We start from the raw sequence: 21,621 nt of genomic DNA, 5'->3' as shown, positions 1-21,621 counted from the left end.
GGGCTTTGACTATCTCCAAAGGAGACTCCACAACCTCTGAACAGCTTGTTCTAGTGCTCTGTCACTCGCAAATTAAAGAAGTGCTTTCTCACATTCATGTGGAACTTCCCACGTTCCAGGTTGTGCCTGTTTCCCCTTGTCCCAAGAGGTGTCAAGAACCCGGCCTCATCCATTTGGAATCTCACTCTACTCTTCTCCAGGCTGAAGAACCCAGGTCTCAGCCTTTCCTCATGAAATGCTCCAGCCCCCTCATTACCTCTGTGGCCCTCTTCCAGAGGCTCTCCAGTAGTTCCCTATCTTTCTCGAACTGTGGCACCATGGTGCTCTGCTAGCTCATGACACACCTGTTGACCACCAGGACATCTAGGTTTGTGCTCAGAGGTCCTTTCCAGTAGGTCAGCCCCTAAAGTGACAAGACTACCTAAACATGAGCTAACTTTTTGCTTAGGAAATTAATAATCTTTCCACTATTTTTATGAAGCTGGTGCAAAAATAAATGAATAAGTTACAGATATTTGCTTCACAGTCACTTGAAGAGAAAATAACAGGCATTTCTAGCATCACATACAAAGAACGAGGCACAGAAGACAAATGTTCTCGATATGAAACATTCTGCAGCTGTAGCCATTTAAACAAAAATCTGTAGAAGTACGTGTGATGCACAAAGCTTTCAGAGCTCTACTTCTCAAGATGACAGGAAGATACATAAAAAAGGTTACTCAAAGCATTCTCCCCCCAAACTGGAAAGATGATACATAAAAGATGTCAGTTAATGATCCTCTCTGTGTTACCTACACAAGTTAAGGCTGCCATCAGCTGACACTGAGGGATTATACTTCACTTCAGAAGGAACTGTACTTGTACTTGCTCAGCTTTGATTCGTTGCTATGGTGGATCCTCTGAGCAGTCATGCAAAGACTTAAAGCCAAGTTTACGGTCTGCAACTGGAGAGTGAGCAACCACATTGCCAGCACCAGCTTCCCTTAGAGCAGGCGTGCTGTAAAGGCAGGGGTTCTGCCACTCCTGGGACTGAGCTACTCACATTTGTCCCCCCGCCCTCTACACTGGCATGGAACATTCAGTACAAAAACTGAATGTTTTTGTACAAGTTTCTGAAAGTACAAAAACTTCCCCCCCACACCAGTACCTCTCAGTAGCGTTAGTAAATCAAATTCATCAATTACAATAGTCATATTATAGTCACTGATTAATATAAAAGTAATATCCATCATTTTTCAAATACATTTGAGACACTGTGATAAATAGGAAGATTCTATTCTTACATTCAGTGGTTACTAACACATGAATAGCAATGTGAAATCTGAAAAATTATGTGGTTTCAAATCTAAGTAAAGAGAAGATCTATATTATCTATATCATCAAACCTTCTACTATCATCTATATCATCTATTCTATTATCTATATCATCTATTCTATTATCTATATCATCTATATAATCTATTTTATTATCTATATCATCAAATCTTCTACTTAGTATCTATCCTGCACATAATTAAGGCTACTTAAGATGCAGAACCTTCAATGACAGCCTGTCTCATTCATTATTTGCCTTTGAGTTTCAGCATAGATCACCAAATACTATCTGTCCCTTCGGATGAATGATGAAGTATTTTTTACCCTCATTATCCTTAAATTTTTTTCTGGACAACAATCTGAACATAAAAAGGTCAGAAAAGCAAGAACAATTTCTAAAGTTGTTCAATAAATAAACAAATACATAAATAGAAAGATTGATATGGGAAAGTGCAGCAAATGTTGCAGTCTTTGCAGTCTGGTTTGACCAGAGAAAACACAAACTTGCCACCTTCCATCAGCTGTGAAATTCTTACTGCTAACCTGAGAGAACATATGATGGATTGTGAGAACACTGGCTTGTAAGTATACGAGAAGAAAAATCACCTTCTTGTTTAATTGCAAACAATTCCTTTCCTTTCTCAGTCTAAAACTTATTAGCTTCTAACTAATAAATACAAGTTGTTGTATTCTATTAGAACAGAAACCTGGAGGTATTGTTAGTGAGACTCTGGATGTTAAATACTTAATGCAATTTTTCATAGGTGATTAGAATGAAAAGTAGGTGGTGTATGAACATAAAACAAAAGCAGATGAACAGCTGCTAATGAATGATGACTAAAGGTGCTTAATAATGAATTCATGTTAAGTTATAGTCAGGTTAGTAATTGATTCCTTTCATGTTCTTCCTCGAAGACTATTTATCAAATGCAACCTCTCCACACTTCTTGGCAACAGTGCTTCTGGTATAAAGATTTTCTTTCAAGTTGAGCACAGGGAAGCTAATCAGTCGCTTTACAAAAACTCATGGCTAGAATTCCATCTTCAAGTTTTTAATGAATCAAATGCTAACCAGTACGACCTTCACATTATATGTGCATCATCAGTACGGAAACAAGTTATGAAATCAGCACTCATTTTGCTTCAATACAAAACCAAAAATATAAAATTACTCTAGAAATTGTCTATAGATGAAACACGCTTATGCTTAAAACATGGAGGTTATTACAGTAGAATGACGACTACTATAGATTTTGCCCAAGGCGGCTGTGGATGCCCCATCCCTGGAGGCATTCAAGGTCAGGCTGGATGCTCTGGGCAGCCTGGTCTGGTGGTTGGCAACCCTTGCCCCGTTCCTGGACGTGTTCAAGGCCAGGTTGGATGAGGCCCTGGACAGCCTGATCTGGTATTAAATGTGGAGGTTGGTGGCCCTGCATGGTGGCAGGGGTTTTGGATCTTCATGATCCTTGAGGTCCCTTCAACCATGGCCATTCTGCGATTCTGTGTGACCCTGTGCATAGCTGGGGGTTGGAACTAGATGATCACTGTGGTCTTTTCCAACCCAGGCTATTCTAAGATTCTGTGATTCTATGATTCAAGCTGCTGCTGAAGTTAAAAAACAACGTGTGTTGCAGTACATCACCAAATTCACGTTATATATATAAACTTTCAAAAACGTAAGTTCTTTCTTGACAGCACAACTCTTTTTCCCTTTGTAAGGACATCTTTACTAGTTTTTTTCTTGCATTTATTGGAAAAATAAACAACACCTAAAACCTATTCCCCTTACTATACTGTATTTTGTGTGTGAAAAGAACCAGGCAGTATTTCAAGCCTGGAAGTCCTAAGAGCTGCTATTTTCAAGCAACACCATTTAGAATATAGTATAAGTCAGTAGACTGCAATTTGAGGACTACATTTGTTTTTTGCATGACCCTAGGCAAGTCATACAGCAAGAGGGTGACTGACCTGAGTAAAGAGACATGCTGATGTTGTACAGATTTGGAAAATTGAGCTGGGATACCTGCATGAACTGCCTGGTGCCAGGGACCCAGATTGGCCCATTCAGAGCAGAAATGGAGTTCACAATGGCCATGCACAAAGCAACACACAAGACAATCTGAACACGCTCTGAATTGTTGTATGCTTCAGGAGGAAACATCAGCTGTGCACTTCTTTTCGACATGGTTACTAAGACAAGGTCACTCTCAGATTGAATCTATACAGATTTCACCTAACCTTAAGCAGCAACATACATTTAGCAAAAACAATTAAGACAAAGTCAAGAAAATAAGGTTTGACTAGGTTTATCTTTTCCCCTAACTCTTTCTTCCCTGGGCAAAGGAGAGTTTTATTGAACAGTGAACTCTGGCAGTTAACCTTCATTTCAGGGAGTAATACGGGGGGAAAATCCTATTAGGACAGAATGAGGAAAAGTGAAAAGAGATGGCCTCACACTATCATATACCTGCTTCTGCATAGAAGTAGTCCGGAATTTTTTGGGTTACTCCAAAATGAGGAATGGTTCTAGACAACCTAGTTGACCAAGAATAGCTTGAACTGCTGAAGACCTTTCCCTGTAATCACCTCATACAGGAAATAATCTATTATAGATTAGGTTACATAAACCCTGTTTCCACACAGGCTTCATACACTGCTTCACCTTTCATAACATGATAACAAAGCAAAATAACATTGCTTTCTGTAGTTATCAGAGGAGGACTGACAGAAGCATACAAAACAACAAGGTTGAAATAAACAGCAAAGATCAACCTTGGAGAGTTCAATACGAGCAATGTTCCTAAAACTTAGAATTTGCAGGTATCAGGACTCTAAGATTCAGATTTATCATCAGTTTGATTGCTAACACTTTCTGCCACACTGAACCCTCCAATATAGCATTAGTTTGGAAAAGTCTGTAGGCCCTGCTTCTCCATCCCTGGGCTGCTGCTAAACCCTCATCTATTCAGGTGTTCTCCCTAGAGGATGACAGCACAACGTGTTCTCATGTTCTCAAAACTCTGCCTGACCTTTTACTCACAGCCACCGCCATGCAGCTGGCCCCACGTTTGACCCAACCTCTTTGGGTCTCTACTCATCTGACCAAAACACTGTACAAACGCTTGCCTTTAAATTTAATCCCATGAAGATCCACTTGAAAAGCAGTCACATTATGCTACAAGAGCTTTGGCCCTGCTTTTCATCACATCTCTGCTACATGTTGACAAAAACAGTTCATCTGCCTGAGCTTGTTTTTGAAGATTTGCCTGGGTGTTACAGGCAAGTTACAATGTTAGTAGCACCATACCATCCTGGTGGATAGTAAGATATTAATACTTGAGCACTGTAGCAAAAAGTGATATTTAAGTTCCACTGTATTCTCTTTCTCCTCAGGTAGCCTATGGAATGAAAACAAATTTGGTATTATATTTTGTCCTGGGGTACAGAAATAGGGAGCATGTAATCAAAATGCACCAACTTTTTTTTTTTTACTGAAGTAAACTGGAATTCTCTGGAGCCTTGAAGTTCATAGAAGGATACAGTTCCAAACTCCTGTAAATTTTAAAATTTATATATTTTAGAATAAGCTCTGCTTTATTACTTCCTGGCTTCCAGTGCAGTTACTGCTCTTGAATATCATTCTTAATACACCTTCAGGCAGAAGTGAAGTCAGCTGATTCCCCTGAGTTCTTGAGACAAACACCATTTGGGGAATGAGAATAAATAGCTCTGAGAATCTTGAATTATTGAAACGGACTTCTTCCCAGCTTCTGTTTTCCCTCTTCTGCATTTTCTGCCGGTTGGTTAAAGACCCTTCTCTCCCTTAGTCCACAAACAGGTCAACGCCTCCTCGTTAGTGCAAGCCAGCACAGAGAAAGGAGGTGCCACACAAAGACGAGGAATGGCACTGGCCAAACCCCACCTCCTCCCCACAGACTGGGGGACGTGGGACAAGCTGTCACCACCAGAATCCTCCAGGAAAGGGATTCTCAAAACTGCACTGGACCTGTGGAGTACACTTAAAGTCAATCAGGACCACGCATTTCCAAACCCTATCACAAAACTTAGGACATGTGTGAGGTAGCATTTATTTGTCTAAACTCACCACTGAGGAAAAAAAGACTGCAAGAAGTTGGTTAGGGATGTCATTGCTATCAACACAGGTGGAGAGTAAGGGCAACTAGTTAAGTGAAGAGAAGCTCTTTTTTTTCCTCTCATGCAACTCCTTGCACTACTGATTTTCTGTGCTGACAAGGAGGATGAGGCCTTGCCTAAAATAATCATACTGTAGAAAAGCTTGAAAAGAAAACTGACTATAGGTCAGATCCTGAAGAAGATGAGAACAGGAACAAAAGAGCAATGACATTGCTACCATGAAGATCACAGATACTATTTTGCTCATTAATTGCTCGTTACAACTCATTAAAGTAGCTATTGCTTCAAATTGTAGCAGTGCCCCCTGGAGAAAGGAGCACAAAGCAGAACTGTGATTCTGTAAGTGTAAGAAAGAGAAGTATTTTAACAATTTAAACAGTAGTGCTCCATGTTAGGCTTGGTTGAGTCCTTGGTTGGAGGGCGCTCGGCAGAATCTTAATTAAGTAACTCTTCAAAACTTTGGTCTTATCAAGCAGAACAGTATAATTCTTTTAAAGGAGAATCTAAAAGCACTTTGCAGACATCAGCGATTCAGGCCTCTGCACAACTTTGGAATTAAAGGAGCATTATCACCTCTCTGACAAGAAGGCATGTTTTCTGAATCATAACTCAGCACTCCTGTTGCTGCTCATTACAAAACTTATTGTTATTCAACCGACAAAAAAAAAAAAAAAAAACAATTGATCCCAACTTCTCTCACTGGCTTCCAAGCAAACCTGTGCAATACACAAAACTGAACTCCAGGGAAATCGAGGCACAATGAGCACAAGGGATAAGTACCCTAGTAGCAAGGAGCCTTGTGACTGAGGGAGAGGAAGGACACAGGGAATGACTCGGTGACAATAAGTAAACAGCCTCCAGCTGACAGACAAAGGTGTTTAAACAAGACAATAAAGCCAAGAAAGAGAGAAAATATAGAAGAAGTTGTGTATTATAACCCAGAATTACTTTATTGCATGATTTTATTGTTTCAGTTAATAATTTCCAGCAATGCTATCATATATTTAAGGAAAAATTTCTCTATCCTTAAATGTTGTGCAATAACAAGTTGATCCCAGAGCAACACAATGCACATGCAATCCCCTTCCTTCAGGAACAACAAACCATTAATAAGCTGATCTCAGACTGCCTCTATCTGCAGTGAGTTTAGGCCTTGTTTAAACTAAAATCAAACTTCAAACAACTTTCAGTCCTGAGAATCTTAAAAACTGAGCAACAGTAACTCAGTGGATTATACAGGACCCTGCCATGTAACAGAGGTGAGCATGAATTACAAACTCACAGAGCACAAACTAAATCATGCAAGTGTAGCTAATAGCCATGGACAAAGCAAGTCACCAACCTATGAACGGCAAGTCTGCATTTTAAATACACCTGAGAAAAAGTTGGAGAAATACCCAAGTAATTCCTAACACACAAGAAAATGAACATGCTTCTTTTTATCTTCCCTCTGCAGTCCTCCCTCTTATATATTTTCCTATAAGTTTGAAAGATAAGGTTTTTGTTTGCTTTTGGAGAGGTTTGTTTATTTGGCTGGTTGGTATTTAATCCGTATAAGACCTACATCCTTTTATTGTGGTATCTAAATTCATACTGGCACGTCCTCAAACCTAAGGCTAAACATAGAGCGAAGGAGCACAGCACATCGCAGCCTTCTGACTGTAGAGCTTCACATTAGAAGCGACAAGGTAAAATCAGATTACATTCGTGCAGCTTAAGAAAATCTGCATCAAGTGGATCACGTTGTCTTAGATTACCCATCTGTGGACTACAGTTCAGCAATTTGTACACTAAGCAAGTGACAATTCATCACCTCAGTAGGTAATGACCCAAATGCAAGCACATACATGCAGCGCAGAAGGATGTTGTCTGAAACCAGAGGGAACAGGCAAATAGCTAGCAGTGTACATCACATGTACCCCAGCCCCCTGCAACAAGCTGTACTTTATCAAAGCAGACAGGTACACCTTAAGGCAGTGGCAAGTACTCATACGATATTTACTAAGTCCTGAAGTTTCCTGGAAACAGTAAAAGCAACACTGAGGCTCAGCATGAAGAGCTGACTTGCAAGCCAAGTTAGTGAACATCAGGAGTAAGCGAGCAATCCTGCATTTTGCTCCTCAAATGATAACGATGGCATATGAAAACCAGTTCATGCAAGGAGGATCCACACAGTTCTCAGAACTTATCCCTTAATTCAAGAATTGCTCAAGTATAGAGCTACCAGGAGCAAGGGGAACACCCAAACACCTCCATGGTAACAACAGAGCTGCACATCCTCCCATCCATAGCGGGCTATAGGACACCCCCCCCAACCTCACCCAGCCCTACTCTGGCATATCCAAATTCACTTTTGTTGACTGTAAAATGAAAATGCATTACAGCATTCAAGCAGCCTTTAACAGGTTGCATTCTAGCTTTGGTTTTTGAATTTATCTTCCCTCAATTTCCAGAGTCTGTGCCAGAGCTGCTGAGAGGCATCTAGTTGCTAATGCTGCACGTTAACTGTCACAACGCTTCGGTTTAAGTGGGAAAGGTCTGGAGAATCCTGAAAGCCCAAATTCTTCTATATCAGTGCTGGCAAATCACCTTTAATAGCACCTCATCTGACTATAATTGAAGCTACAATTACTTTCTTTTATACAGAAAATACACTTTGAAGTATCGTATCAATTATAAACAATAGCACTTGTACCACATATCTTCATATTATCTTACACTTTTCCTATTAAATCTGGTGAATTTCTGAGATGGACCACATAGCACAGGATTAGGGTCACGTCCTGATCTGAATTTAGAGCACTGACTTCTACAAGAGGCACTTAGATGCTGGTGTAGCGCTACATAGATCCTAAACTCTGAGCATTTGTTGTTGAAGTTATAAAGCTTATAGCAAGTGAACTGAAATGTACAGACATCCACTTTTTGCAGTAGCATTACATAAAAGAATGAGACCAGCCCAGGGAGGCAGGTGGCCCTCCAACAACTTGGAATTATATTTATAGCCATTACTGCCATGGAGAAAAGTACAAGTGAATCACCAATCACCAGAGAAATTTATAGCAGGAAAACACCTGCCTTCCCACCTGTTTCTTTGAGTTCCTTTGTGCAGCCAAAATGCAAGCTTTGTTTTAAATAGCTACATGTTAAAATCCTCACGTAAGTAACCATGTGTTAAAGAGGAAATAACTGAAAATTGAAGCAGACCCTCAAGTTCTGAAATACACTTTTCTTACCCAAACTTAAAGTTATTTTAAATCCTAACATCCTCGAGTTATTCCATGATTCCATGTGGTTGTTCAAAATGAAAGAACAAACTTCGGGTGACCTTCACCAGATTTGTTTTTAAGAGGGTAGATCTGTGTAATTTTAGAGTATGAGAAATACTGGTAAATTTGGAATCTACTTCACATGCAATCAAAGGAGAACATACAGGCAGCACAACATAGTCACTACTTTTACTTTCTAATTAATCTCACCACTATCCTGAATTTTATCTTTACTTAAACCATTAGCTGTTCAACTATAAAAATGACAAAGCTGCCTTTTTTTTAAATGCAGGGTGCACAGAACAGAAGCTGTATTTGGCATTAATTTGCATTAAGAGATTAGCTCTTCCTGCTTGCGAATTATCTCCTCCATACGCAGAAAGCAGAGAAGGGAAATACATAATCCCATAGCAAGTGCTACAACTGGTCAAACAGCACCCCACATGTAGTTTCTCTAACTGTAAACTCGACAGCATTTACTAACTTTTGTTAAATTGCTCTATGAAGATTGCTGGTAAACAGAGATCATTCCACACAGTGCAGAGATAAAACTCTAGGGTAAAACAAAGCAGCTGTTTAATGAAGCACAGCAATCCAACATAACATGATTTTATGTCAGGAGCAAGCCTAGGGGAAAAAATAGAATCAGTCAAGGAGTTTCTGGAGGTTAGGCCAAGATTCTGGTCCTAAACATTGCATTACTGGCAGGAAAAAAAAAAAAAAAAAAAAAAAAAAAAAAGGCTTTCTGTATTTGTGGGGTTGGGTTTGTTTGTTGCTTTTTGTTTGTTTGTTTGTTTTTGTTTGTTTTGTTTTTTTTTTTTTTCCCAAATTTCAGCTTCTACCTGAAATACAGCAATTTCAGCAAGCACTTCCCCATACACTTGCACTTTACTAGGCCGTGGCTTGCTGACAACTCCAGAGGAAAAACTCCTCCTAATATGTGATTTTTAGTACAATTTAGCTATTTCTACTCTTATGATCTGGACTACACCAGCCTGCTTTAACAAGCTTACAGCAAAATAGCTCAAGGTTACATGGCTCCTCGCGCTGCATTAGTTTCAGATTCATTACCAACACGGAGAAGTTAAATACAAGGGATGACTGGGAAATAGTTTCAAATAAAATGCTTTAATGTAATAGAATGAACAGTATTATTTGAATCACAATCTGTTGATAAAATCCTCAAAGAACTCCCCAAAAGACTTCAGGCAAGGACATTTATCCTAGAGCTGATCTTACCCTAAGAGGAGTGATCTGGAATAAGCTACTTGTCCAGGCAATTTACTCTCCAGCACTGTATCCTGTATTTCCAAGGACCATATGCCAGAGCAGTCATCTATACGCTAGAGAGGAAAGGAAATGCCTGCTAGGTTATCTATTCTTCTATTAGGAAGCCTAAGATTCTACCCACTAACATCACAAATCAGTTTGTATTTCTAAAAATTCTTGAAGAGCTTCACCACCAAAGAAAATATGCCAATATGAATAACCTGAGCGACAGCTGAGCTAATTTGGACACAGTGGTTTCTAATGGACAAAGCAGTGACATTCAGAGACTGACCTTACTGCTTGGATTCTAAGCAATAAAGAATCCTGGAAAAGTTTTCAGCGCTTTCTAACACAGATAAACATTTAAAGCCTCTTCAATTGTAACATTTCAAAGCAAACATCAAGATACAAAAGCTAAGAGGATTAAGAAAAAGAAAACAAATTTAACAATAACACTTTTTAAAACAGTATTCAGAATGATACTGGTTTGTTCTTGAACTTTGTAGTCTTAGGTCTAGTCAAGGAATCTCCATCTGTCTTCTGTAAATCAGAGATTTAGCTCATCATGGCACTGCCCCAGCTTATAGATAGAACATTAGCTCACTCTGGCTATGCATACTTCACACCACGGTGCAAAGTCAGGAGGTTAAAGCAGCTAGTGAAGAATTTAATGTATCTATTTATCATTATACATTAAGTACACAAACAGTATACACAATACATGTTGTTATTATTACTATTTTTTTTTTTTTTGTATTATTATATATTATTATGCAATGCTCAGAAGTTTCACTTGAAATTAAATTTAGTCTCATGCCCTGGGCTGAATATCCCCATCACAACTGTGATTCAGAGCTGCCCAAGCAGCTAGCCATTGGCTTGGACTCTTGGCTCTCCATTAGGTGTCAAAGAAGAGCTGCTATGCAGCTGGAACAGCATTTCTTTCATTTCTTTCACACTGAATCTAGTACTAGTACACCAAAACTGCTCTGCGAGCCAGCATGCAGTAAGTGCTGGAGAAATTCCAGAAAAAGTGATATTTCACTACTAGGAGAAGGCGTTCTTACCCAACTCACATACGGAGTACTTTTTACTACTAGCTAATCACACTCTCATTTTATCCCATATACATAAACACTTCATATACACAAAAAGTTGTTTGCTCAAAATAAAATATCTGCCTTGTATGTAGAATGTTCCATAGCTCCTCACTTACTGATTAGGAAATCAGTACCTTAAATACTAAGACTTCACATTGCCCTTCCCATGGGCCTTGACGCATCAAACACGAATCAGAAAGATGTTGTGATCACGTCATTTTTCTTTCAGTAACAAATAAGCTCTACACCTTTATTTGCCCTTCTGTATTTCTAATTATGATCTTGTGTCAAGCAATATAGGTATCCCAGTCTAATTTAAAAAAATGTAAAAGCTATTCTCAGTATCCTTTCTGTTTAAATTAAAGGACTAAAGTAGTCAGTGCATAATTTCTTTCCATGATTCTTCAATATTTACTGATCACCAAAGAAATCTATTGTCTGCACTTGGGACAATAATAAATGAATAATGCAGCTCAAAGCTTTCTCATGGCATTCCAAGACAGGCAGAACTGAAGAACAGTAATAGTCCTGGATCTGAAGCAGCTTGCTGATTTCTGCTTTTCTTTTTCTCGTTAAAAGAGAAAGATAAAAAGCAAAAACAGGAAACAGTGAGATCCTGAAGCCCCACCACAGAGTTTAGCCGCCCAACTACTACTGAAGCTAAATAAAGGTAATTACTTGCCCAAATACTTTAGCCTCCCAAATTACCACGCATAAGCCTTGAGCTCAACCTCAACACTTCACTCAGCAAAACAGAACAACTGATCTCAAAGGTCTCATGCACAAAGCCCTCAACAGTCCTTCACCACCCAGCTATGTAATAAAAGCCTTCACATCTCTGTTGTAGATGAGTTACCAGCAGCAGCAGGTTTGGCTTAACTACTAGGCTTTCATAATTTAAACACACTCAGCCTGCCTGCAAACAATCTACCAGCAATATAAATCAGTGATGGCAGACAGGCTAAGCTTGGTTGAGGCTCCAGGAAAGTGACTGATGAATCGTGCCCCTCAGGTGAGGAGAGGCAGCCAATACAAATGATGCTTTTGAAACATTTGTGTGCTGCTGCTGCTTTGTAAGCTGCAGATTAGTTCAGGAGGAGCTGTCTCACTGTGGACCTGATAGTGGTGACATAATGCAGGAAGAACGATCTCTTTGCACAGGAGGTAATGTCATTTTCTGTCACTACAGCACTGCTTCAGGATTAAGAAAGTGAATTACAGACAGTACAGCTCAAACAGCAAGAAAATCTAAGGCAATTCATACTCAGTAAGGCATTACAACTCCCAGCTCCTCAGCAGTTACCAGGGCCCCTGTGCGCCTACACAAACGTTCACAGCCTGGAGTACGCACCACTACTGACCTCTGTGTTTTGCTTTGGATAAGCCAATGCCACTTCTCCAACTGGGAAGTAAAACATCACCATTAGATGCTGTTAGATTTATCATCAACTTCCTCTCAGTGTCCAAGAAACACTCCTGGACAGCTGCTAATCCATCTTTCAATTTAAAGGTTGAGTTACTACATCACAGTGTCAGCAAAAACTGACTTCCACCAATTCACCCATTCCTCATGGGAAGTCTTGAGAATTCTTGCTGTGTTTACACAGTTGCTCTGCAACTCAGGGAAAAATGTAAAGCAAGCTCATTCTCAGCCTCATTTGACAGGAACAGTCGTTTAAATGAAGATAGTCAGAATTACCCATGCTTTTAAACCAAACTAAATAAAAGGAATGACACACTGGGAGAGGGAGGCAGCATCGTGCTCAAGGTGTTTGGAAGACATTCTAGCAAAATACACTACAACAGCTTGGTTTTAGCTTTCACCAAAATACTCTGGTTTATGACTCAGTTTTTCCCTCCATATGGGCTGTGAGAATGGGGGCAGATCATAGAAAATACAAATGAAGGAATCTCACAGGAGAAACGCATCATAATCAAGGGGAAAAAAATACTCAAGCTTGGATTCTTGCCTCCATGCAAACATAGTTCATTCTCAACAAGCACAGATTCAGTTGTAGAAACTGCTCTTTTGTTCCTGCCAAACACTCAAACAAAAACTCACTGGGGAAGTTTTTAACTAGCGCTCTCCACACACACTGCAAAGCATCCATTCCCCATTCGCTAAAGACATAAAATGCATTTTGCACAACAGCTGTACTTCTGCCTCAGCTGGTACTGCTGTAACCATTTCCCTGTCCTCTCATAGGAAGGAGAGAGAGTTCACACACACAATGCTAAGACTATTAACATACAATAAAGGAACCAAAGAGACTGAAATCCTTTGTTATCATAAAATCGTTCAATTACTACATCCTTACTGAGGGTTTTTTCCAATTTAAAACTGATGATGAGGAGGAGCAAAAATAATGCAACATGCCAGGCTGAATATAACAGGATGCCTCTCACAAAGAGCAGCATGCAGTATCATCAGGAATGAGGACCAGGTGACAAGGCAACCAATCCCCAAGGACATCAAGTTCCAACCCCCTGCCATACACAGGGCCACCGACCTCCAGGTCTGGTACCAGACCAGGCTGCCCAGGAACCCACCCAACATGGCCTTGAGCACCTCCAGGGACAGAGCATCCACACTCTCTGGGCAGCCATTCCAGCACCTCACCACACACTATGAAGAACTTCCCCCACATGGCAAGTTCAGATAGAGAAGAAACTCTTACAGCATCTGAATGTTGAAAAGAGAAGTGAAGAGAAACTCAGCACTGCATGTTCTGCATAAGGAAGCATTTGTATAGAAGAATGAGAGATGTGATCAAACCTTGGTCAGAACCAACCTACATCCTGCACCTCAGAGAACTTTAAGTTTAAACAAACAGCACTACACACACTGAACATAACACACACAGTAGTGTTGGTATTTCCTTTAACACGCACTTATTCCATGCTTTTTCTTTCTGTTATTGTTTTGGGATTACAACAAACCTGCAGCTAAACTAATTGTGCCACAACTGCTAAGGCTGTGTCAGCACTTTTCTTTGTAAATCTCTTTTTCAGTGGACTTCCTACAAAACAAAGTTTTTCAAGGACTGAAACTTGGAACGAAAGACTGCATTATCTTTAGAGACTTTAAAGAACAGATTCAACTTGGCTTAATGGAAGGGGGGAGAAAAGATTGCTAGTTTGGGATATATAACTTTCCGCTGCTGATTTTATACCAGCACCATGTTTATCCTCAATTAATAAAATGTAGAGAAACGCATTTCCTCGATGTGATTTTAGTTCAGTTGAGGAAGAAAAATTTTATGAAAGCCACCTTTCCTAAGTATGATAACTTTCCATATAGTGTACATAATGATTCTTTTTTTCTGAACATCAAAATCTACTGCCATAACCAGGTCCTGATCATACCATGCGGTTACAGGAATATCAAATCATCTTCAAATTACCTAACATATTTACCTGAAAAAATAAGATAAATCCCTTGTGGTATGCTTATGTTCCCTCAGTTTCTCTAACTATACTTAGAGACCTTCCCTAATTAGATGTCCACAAAAAAGCGTTGTAAGACAACAAGAAACTGGTATTACCTACAGTAGTGGCCTGGCTCCAGGTGGCAGGAATTCTACTTTAACGAAAGACAGCTCTTTTAAAAGAAAAAAATCACACCTAGATCACCAAAGCCATTTTCTCTAAGCAGTGCTTTGAAAGCAGTTTGCACAATGACTTCCAAAAGTTAATGCTACTTGGAAGTCAAGAGCCCTCAGACTTGAGTGCCAATAATCTTTAAACAGGCAAGATAGAGGGATTGGGCACATGGAGGCTCTTCTCAAAAATCATCACTAGGGCTATAGAAGAGCCAAGATTTCACTCCTAGATTTCATGACCCACCTAATGGCACACAGACAGAAGTAGGCTTACAACCCCTAGAACAGTTTCAGCAAAGGCTCTGCACATCTCTTTCTCCTTGAACAAAATCCCTCGGTGAAAGATTTTTTCCTCATATAATCAGGTCAAGCTCTGTCCTTTGACTTTTTTCTTCCGTACCTCTTTATTTCATTCCTGTAAGAACACATTTGAGAATTAAGAATAAATACTACAGAGGAACTACTCGAGTAATGCTTCATGTGGAAATGATTTCACGGGGGCAGACAGCGCCTGTGCTCCTGAGCAAACAACTGGAGCCTTGCCACACTACATAGGAGATTAATGTTCTTTATGAAGTGGAAAAAGACTCAGATGAGGCAGACACAGTGCTATCAAAAGAAGCCTGCATTATATTTGCTTCAGGATGTCGTGTCACGTCAGAATCCATAAACCCCTTCCACCTCAAAAGGCACTCAACCTTCACAGTAAGGACACGTGTGCAAGACTTCATTCAAATGAAACTTCTCACACTGCCCCTCTACAGCATTGCTGGCCCGCCTGGTAGCTCTCCATCCCACTTCATCTCCTTTCGCCATACAGCATCTGCTACTTACACTGAATGAAGTTTAGTCCAGGGAGAGTCTGCTCAGACAAGGTTGGCTCAGCTCCTCAGAAACAGCCTGTCATATTGTAGTCATGTGCATTTTAAAAGGTGCATGGCACACTGTTACTTACAGCTTAAAATAAGAAGATAAATATTCAAGTCAAGCAATAGAATGCAATTCAATCCCCACTTTGCTGTCAGAAATCTCCATTTAATTGACCAGCAATACCAAATTATATATAAAAACAAACCACTTGCTATTGGAGAGAATAAAGTGACAAATTACTATAATTTGAGATTTTCTTCTCATCTTCAGTACCTATAGTGATTCAACCCCATATTAAAGAAGCATTTCTTCTGCAGCATATTCCATTGCAATGAGGAATCCCATAATCAGAAGAACATTATTCATAACAAATGCAGATGAATTTTCAAAATTGTCATAGTACTGATCCACCAACATCCAGAGACACTTGGTGGATGCTGGAATCTGAGTCCTTAGTCCTCATACAGGAATCCTATTTAGAGCCATCAACATTGGGAACTCATTGAACAAATACTATTGAGAAATACAGCAAGGATTTCATTTTAAAATAGGAGGAAAAACAAAATCAAAACTGATATTTGAAATACACGTTGTACACACAACAAAGTAGTGAGAGTCTGGCATAACCTGAGCATACGCAGATGTTTTAAGGATAGTTTACATATACAAGGCCATGATGGACAGGATTCCTAATGACTGCCTGCACAGTTTGGGGTTTTTTTGGGTTTTTTTTTTTGTTTGTTTGTTTGTTTTGTTTTTTTGTTTTTGTTTGTTTGTTTGTTTTTTTAATTATCTACCTCTCCAAGCTTCTCTGAATAGTCACAGTTTTGTTCTCAAAGTCTGCCCATAAGAGGCTATCCTCAAAAACGAGACATTTTTATATAACAAAGATGGGAAGGGGGAAGTGCAGCCCTTGTATGGCATATCAGAGGTTGTCAAGGAAAACCATAAACACCCATACGTTCCAAAAACAGATATTAAATATTGTAAAACCTCACTCCTGGGAAATATGAAACAGTTCACCTCCAAATCATTTTTAATACCACAAATGAAAATGAAGCCTTTGCTTCAGTACCCTGGAGCACAGGATGGGCAGGCAGCCTGGAGCTGAGCACAACTAGGTAGGCACAGGCAGTGTCCTTGCTGACAGAGGGCACAACCCCACGGTACCCGAGCAAGAGGAGCACAGCTGGTCAGAAATAGCAGCCAGGGCAAGGCACACCCCAGCAACAGTCACCCACCCATACACAATTGCATTCGAGTCTGGAAATAAAGACAGTGGGTCAATATCACGACCAGTGCAGTAAGTGACGCAGGGGAGGCAAAAAAAAAAAAAAAAAAAAAAAAAAAAAAGCTCAAGAAAGTACAACGAAACGGAGGTTAAAAGCAGCTCCCAAGGAAAAGTGAGGTTTCCAGAAGTTCCAGAGTGCTCCGTTCACAGCAGTTTGATCCCATGTCACACAGTTATACCACATCAAACCTGGCTTTGAGTAGAGGCAGCCAAACCTGCAGGATGGGGAAGGGCCTGCGCTTAGGGCCTGACACCTACTAACTGAGAACAGATGCATTACAAAATCCTGAATTTGGCAGCACCTGGTTATATCCACCAAAGGGTTGACTATTAAACCTATGTACCTAATTCTTAATTAGCTTGAGATTTTGGCTACTGAGAAACTTTGAAGTTCAGCAGCCAAAATGCTTACAGAGTGACAGATAGGTGCAGTAAGGGCTGTGAAGCCACAAGCACTGAGGCTATGGAGACCAAGAAACCCTGATTCCCACAGGTACAATTTAAGATATTATCAGAATTTCCAGGTTTTATATGGTGCTTCAAGGACGCACATTTACAATGGAGAATGTTCATGTATACATGCATGCACAAATATACATCCCCTACATATACAGGCTATACGGCACACAGTTATCGCTTTCTTCTCTGGCCTTAACTTTTTAACACGGAAGTTCTTCTTGTCTCGTTGCTTGTATTTTTCAGCTATGTGCATAGCAAAATGTTTTGCTGATGCAGGATATCAGAGTGGTATCTTTGTTGCTATCCTGAATATTCAACATTAGCCTGCCATACAACAGGTGCGAGGATTACAGACAGCTCTGAGTCGCGTGTTTGCCCTGCCACTGTCTCTACAGTTAGACACCAAAACACCATTCCTTATATACAGTGGATGTTTATTACTACATATTGTTTTAATTCAGTATCTAATGTGCAAAGTTATTCCTCCTAAAGAATACTAAGTCCGCCCTAGCCCAGCTACAATTGAAACTGAAGTTAGAATTGTTCCCCCTCTGCTCTGCTTATGTTGCAAAACAAACAATTCATCCAAGTAATCAAAGTTGGTGCAAGAGGATACTGAAACGGTATTTCACACATTGTCAAGAAGTGAGACACAGATGTTCTCCCTCACAGCTAAATTTGTCAGTTGTGGCAGAGAAAGGGAACACTGTGCTGCACTCTGCCTTCAGATCACTGCTGTGAAGAAGATTTTTCATCATCTTTACATAGTCTCACAAAACTTCACTCACACTAGGGGAATTAATCCTTTCCTAGCTACGTTAAAAAGTCACTAACTCAGTGCTATTAAGATTTAATTGAAGTAACGTTTGTGATCTACCTAAACTACTAAAGGGCAGTGCAGCAACAAGTTTTAGGCCATTAACAAGCTTGCAGCTACATATAATAGGAGGATGAGTTTAAATAAAAACCGCTTTCAAGTGGTTAATCAAGGAATGATTAATCACTGCTGTTCGCACCTTCATTTCTGCTCTCTTAGCAAAAGCTGTCAACCTTTTTTGCCAACTCTAATGGTGAGTTTCATGCAACTGTACCTGATATTCTTAAAATTCATTAACTAGCAAGGCCACATTTTATTTGAAAGGGCAGGACGGAGTTGCATTTCATTCATTTCCCTAAGGATCTCATTATAAGGTCTCTTCAACATACATGACAGCAAGATCTCCTATATGTCACAAGGAATTGTTTAGATACTGTAGACATTCTTCCAAATCCTTAACACAGAACAGCTTGAGGTGTTCCATGTTTCCAGTAGAACCCTTTGCTAGCCTCAGCTGGGCACTCAGACACCTGCTGCTCAAGGAAACCAGCAACCACAACCAGCACCACAAAAACAAAGCTGTAACAAAGTTAGTAACTGGACTGCTGCAGAAGCACAAAGGAAAATGGAGGAAGAAGAACATAGTAAAGATTACATAACTCCTAATAAATGAAAAATACATAAAGATGTTAACTCACTGATCTTGTTTACTTCTTCCTTAGCTCCAGTTCTTTTCTCTGCCCCCATGTATCTGGAACCCAGCAGTTTCACTGCAACAAAAATAAGACTAGGATACACAAATACCACCTACTTCCTAAAAGACAGAACTCCTTCCTGTCTTACACCAGCCTAGAGGCAGTGGAAAGAAGAAATGGCTCCAACTTAGACATTGCCATTTGCTTTCAGAATGGAGCTACATTGCTAGTCATAACAAGATATGAAAAAAGTTTTGCGTAGCAGCACTTCTAGAAAGACTATACAGAGAGTGAGTGGGAAAAAAGAAACAGTTCATTTAAACTTGGGAAAATGACCCTCAGAAACTACCCTCAGAAGTAGATTTTGCCTCAAGTCTGTGCCAGAACTAGAAGCTCAACTGCCACAAAACTGCAGTTTGCCTTCAAAAAACATGCACACAGTGAACACTAAATGCAGCCTTGGAAAGTGACAGAGCAGCTGCTGGGTACTGAGTTGCTACAACAAGGCTTAGATTACCTCTTTGTAGCTCCTGGAGATCTCAGCTTGCTTAGGCTATGCTCTGATTTGTAGGATTTGCCCCCAAAGGCAAATTTAAATTTAAAAAAAAAAAAAAAAAAAGAGGTGGGGAGAGGAAGGGATAGAAAAAGAAAAAACAGAAAAATAAGCTATTTGACTGGCTTCAGAGCTCTTCTAAATTGGATGATACAGGGTGCATCAAGCAATAAAATAGCTTCCATAGCAACACATACTCTCCCTACTTATTTATTTCTAGGGCATCTGTCAGTGACTCTGCTCTCTGAACACAGTTGCAGGGAGTGAAGGTTGCTTGCTGACTTGTAAACAGCCACCTACGTTATTTCAGAAGTGCATCTGCACTGTTGTCAGAACGTACCTTGAGAAGGCAGGAAGCAGAAAAGTGCTGTTCCAAACTGATTATAATACAGATTTGTTTTCCAGCATTTCCCAAACAAAGATTTCAGTACGGTCTACAAGTAGCCAAGAAGACACCCTGCAACAGCTCAGTATTATAGGCTAAACTTCCTGAAGCCAGAAATTATACAAGATCACACAGGTTAGCTATACAGATCACATTTCCATGTCTAAGTGGAAGACAAGTCTCTCCTCATAAGGAAACAATCTTAAATATTTTTAAGTCCTTCCGTCATCTGCTTTTCCTGACTGCATGTCAGATGCTCTTAAATATTCAGCTACATCTAAATTATAACAAACAACAGAACTTGAAGTAAAACAAATGCACAAATTCACAAAAACCTGTGCCAATATAATGCTTTAGTTAATATATAGCATTTAGCCTTCACTTGGATTTTCTTGTGCTAGTCCACGAGTTACACAGTGTAAGTAGCTCTCTTCATTTTCATCACCCTGGAAACACCACACGCACAGGAAATCGAGTCCCAGGAATATAACTATGGATTTACTGCTTATAATACAGTAAATTTTTAACTTGGAATATTCTACTTCATGTTCTTAAAGAATTTTCCAGGCAAGTGAGAAAAATAATTCTCATTTTCTTTCAATTCTATATCTGAGTATTAGCAATTGACAGTGATTTTGAAGATTATGAGCCCAGAGAGGAAATAAATACAGTCTGGTGGGCACGTACCATTTTCCTCAGCATCAGAGCTCAGGACTCATTTACTGAAAAATAAAAAAAAAACAAAACAGACTGACCTCGTTTGTGTGAAATGTGATTTTGATACTAAAAATCTGCACCTAATAGGAAAAGTTGCTTATTTTGTTAATGTCTGAAAAACACAGTGGGGAAAAATAAACACCCACTACTAGTGCTACAGAATGCAGCACTTCCAGAAATCAGTAAGAGCTAACACTACTTACCTCACAAAAAACACACCTGCTGTCCTCCTGCCATTTGGCGTTTTGCTAACATAGGCAGACTGAGGAGCTATACTGTAACTTGTTTGGTCTGGCTTTTTTGGTGAACAGCACTGCAGTCATCAAGTGCATACATCACCCGCACGGTCAGTAGTTGAACTGTTACTGTGCTTTGGTTATTTTGTTGTCCACCACTGCACAGCACAGTGCAGTCAGAGCAGAAAGGCAGCTCCCAGGCACCTCTTATCAAAGCTGCAGTCTGTCTTAGTCTCTTCATAGCCCACATTACGCAGTGAGGTCAGAAAGCAGCCATTTCTTATTTTTCCCAATAAATAATGAACATTTATTGTTTTGTTTACATGACTGCACACTTGAATTTAATGCAAAAGTAGTGGCTAATTGGTTTTGACAGTTGTTTTTTTTGTTGTTTTTTTTTTTGGTTTTTTTTTTTTTTTTTTTTTTTTTTGTAAAACAAATCTTTAAAAATAGAAAAGCATACTACAAACAGATCACCCACTTACACTGACATTGATCACCTAGAGGTGTTACCTTCAGCTATTGCCATATTATTTCACATACACCAGAAGTTACTATTCCAGCAACTTGTGTGCATTCAGCCACCTAAAGTATAACCAAGGCATTGCATTTCTCAACAAATGTACATTTCATTAAATACTTCCATTAAGAATTTTAGGACCATAGAAAAGCTCTCATGAATGATGGAGAAGTGGTGAACACATTCTAAATTGCAGTGCACAAATTAAGCCTGCTCTCATTTAAACATTCATTGAAGGCTCCATTTTACTGAACATTGTCCTCACGAGAGGAGGAAGCATTGTTTCAGCACTCAAAAGACAATGCTATCAGATAAAAGAAATGTCTTTAATAAAGTCACCCACAGCACCTTTCTGTAATCAGTTACCAG

Source organism: Centrocercus urophasianus, unplaced genomic scaffold (genome assembly GCF_019232065.1).
Source record: "Centrocercus urophasianus isolate 14NV4802_14NV808 unplaced genomic scaffold, USGS_Curo_1.0 seq_29, whole genome shotgun sequence".
NCBI lineage: Eukaryota > Metazoa > Chordata > Aves > Galliformes > Phasianidae > Centrocercus > Centrocercus urophasianus.
The sequence above is the reverse complement of the archived record's forward strand: the minus strand, read 5'-3'. Positions refer to the sequence as shown.